Raw genomic sequence first — 3,303 nt, forward strand, 5'->3', positions numbered from 1 at the left:
GTACCACTGGGGCGAGTGCTAGGAAGTCTCTCTAGACCTGCCGTGTGGCGGCGCTCGGTCTGCAATCACTGATAGAGGCGACACGCGGGTCCGACGTATACTAACGGACCGCGGCCGATTTAAAGGCTACCACTTAGCAAGTGTGTTGTCTAACGGTGACACCACACAAATGCTTGTCAGAACATGTGTTTTCACATTTACACAGCTAATCAATATGGCATGAACACCTCACGTATTGTCATACTTGTGTAGAATTATTAGGATTTTACTAGTAACATTTAATTAAATGTTGATTGCAAGTGCTATTAAAAACTGTGCTAAGTTAAAAGTAGTCACCCGCATGTACTAGCGGGCACTGCGATTGAAAAGAGAACCAAAAGACGCTTTTCTCAAGAAGGCATAAATAATTATGAAATGATAATTAAATGGACACCCTAGCTGCAAGCAGGCGTTGATATACTTCATTGGGGACATGTTGAAAATGTGTGCCCCGACCGGGACTCGAACCCGGGATCTCCTGCTTACATGGCAGACGCTCTATCCATCTGAGCCACCGCGGGCACAGAGAATGGTGCGTCTGCAGGGACTTATCCCTAGCACGCTCCCCGTGAGATCCACATTCCCAACATGTCCACAACACTACATTCGTAGTGCGCCTAATAGATGTTTGCCCATCATACTCATTACTCGTGGCAGATTAATCTACCAAGTCCCGTACGAGTTCGGGCATAGCGTGTGCGTTCGCACAAGAAGGTCAAAGGCCGGGAACCCATATTTTTAACTATATATGACGGTAGTATCTGTTCCCGAAAGAACAGTTACCGTCAATGACCATGCAGCTTTGCTAGAAATGAAATGATAATTAAATGGACACTCTAGCTGCACAACACTACATTCGTAGTGTCCCCAATGAAGTATATCAACGCCTGCTTGCAGCTAGGGTGTCCATTTAATTATCATTTCATTTCTAGCAAAGCTGCATGGTCATTGACGGTAACTGTTCTTTCGGGAACAGATACTACCGTCATATATAGCATAAATACTTGTTTAAACAATACTTGACAACAGTTCGTTGTCATTTAATGTAATCACATTGGCACAAAACACCAGCTTATTTATTTACCCACAAACCTTTATTTATAATCATTGTAAGTGGTCTGAGTATGACCGAATATTTTGTAAAATTAGTTTTATTTAAATACTGTTGCAATATATTAGTTTACTGTGGGAAACTGGAGGAGATGAGTGATATCATGTCTGTAGCACATAAGAACTACGTATTTTCGGTTGGGATGGCCGTCGGCCAATGGGAAAGCAGATTGTAGCTGAACAGTGTGGAAGTCAATTGGAGACTGGGACATTTTGAGTGAAGAGAGCAGGGGACACTATGTTGAGTGCGGAAAGGAGGCATGCCTGCTTATGTTAGCAATGCGTGCTTCAGTGCTATAAGTGGCTAATTCTTGGCTGTGAACGGCCACTACAATATTTTAACTTTTGAAGGGACTTAATATTTCGAGAGCTCTGAACGTGCTGAGGAGTAGGTCACTAACTTTTCCCGCTTGATTCAAAGAACTGAGAATAAGTGGGCTATGAGTTTCTATTGTTTGTATCGCCTTTTACAATCTATAAATCATTATGTTGATCTCTGAACTGTCTTGAGCTGGAAAATACTTTGTGTACTGGTTACGAAATGTACTTTTCGCATGTCATTGATGACTATTTAGAATGGGCATTTTACGACCATTTTCGTAACGGTCTTAATCTAAATTTACTGCATTTGATCAGAGTGATTTCTGTCTGCATTTTAACTAAATCCTGTAGTACCTCTTCCCGTTAATGTGAGATATCCGTTCCTGAATTAACATTTTTATCATGATGCACTGACTTCTACATCAACTAGAGAAGATAGAATAGATGCACTGTTATTAAATCATTCATTTAACTTTTATTCTGTATTTCTGAGTATTTAATTAACTCGCTTTTCTAGACAATGCATAGACTATTTGACTGCGGCATCGCAGCTACAGGTTAGCGCGACATGAAAGCAGAGGTGCGCGGCTCGCTTTAGAAATACATTGAGCTGTTGTTTTTTTTTTTAAGAAAAACATAATTTTGAATAGCCTAAGCACCTAAAGTACGAGTTAATCACAGGTACAGATAGAAATGGTTTACTCATTGAAGTTTGGAAGAGCAACTGCTCTAGTATTAACAGGTTAGGAAACGTCGCAGTATCACCTGGAACCTTGAATTTATATCTACACGCCTGCAGTTGCCACCATCCTTCGCAAAAGAACAGATTGCTGAACACCCTCGTACGTAGGGCGCACACCATTTCAGATGAACAAAGTCTGAAGCCGCAGTTGCAACATTTGGATTATAGCATGGCTGTGTGTATTGACTGCATGTCGCTGTGTAAGGCGTCTAACCTTGAGTGGGACTTAGCCGCTGAGCGAGGCAGCCGCGCGACACGGTGCCAAGTATTACTAGCACCGTGTTGCTGGAAAATCAAGATTGCGTAACCGGACGTTCCCTGATAAGGCGCGCTGGCGTTGTGCTGACGCGAGGGGACCGGATGTTGTGACGTCAAGTAGCTTGATAACTGTCTCATGAGGTTGCAGCATTTCATTTAACTCGAGACAACTGCATGTCTTACACAGCCATGCAGCGTACTTCTTTATGATTAATTATTCTAGTAACTTACTATTGTATTTATGATAAAATACCTTTCGTTGCTTGTTAACGCATCTGCCTTCTGGAATGACGAATGTTTCCATACTTTCTCGTGTCCTTATGGCAATATTTGTCATCGTAGAATTTCAATTGTTGTACAACCAACGAATGATATTTGAAAACTGATTGACACAGAAATGGCACAGTAATGCATGACTGAAGTAAAATGAGACAATTGGGTCACTTAATTAGTTGGTGGCAACTGTAGACCCGACTTAAAGGAAAACCAGAGGGAGGGAGGGAGGGAGAGAGAGAGTGTGTGTGAGTGTGCGTGTTGTGTTGAGAGAGAGAGATTCAAGAGGGGGGGGGGAAGGGGAGAAATAAGCACGCAGTTCCAACGAAGAAGAGAACTCTGCTGATACCTAAGCATTTGTACGTTTTTAATGTGAGAATTTTCCGCTCCGACTCTTTTGGTCTGGTTTAGTTCTTGAAGGGCTGCAAGGAGTAGACAGACATGGTTTTATCCGTTATGATTAGTACGTCACAAAACACGTCATCTTAAGTTGACGAAATCTGCAGGTATGAAAGCAGCTTCAGGAAATAATGGAACTGGTCTATAGCTCGCATTTCGAA

The 3,303-nt window shown here is 42.1% G+C and overlaps 1 non-coding gene across 1 annotated transcript; it reads right to left on the reverse strand.

The window, feature by feature from the left end:
* Positions 1-486: 486 nt before the first annotated feature.
* Trnat-ugu (transfer RNA threonine (anticodon UGU)) lies at positions 487-561 on the reverse strand. Its single transcript has one exon. It is a non-coding gene; the product is annotated as a tRNA-Thr (tRNA).
* Positions 562-3,303: the final 2,742 nt, after the last annotated feature.

The sequence above is a fragment of the Schistocerca cancellata genome, chromosome 7 (genome assembly GCF_023864275.1).
Source record: "Schistocerca cancellata isolate TAMUIC-IGC-003103 chromosome 7, iqSchCanc2.1, whole genome shotgun sequence".
Lineage (NCBI taxonomy): Eukaryota > Metazoa > Arthropoda > Insecta > Orthoptera > Acrididae > Schistocerca > Schistocerca cancellata.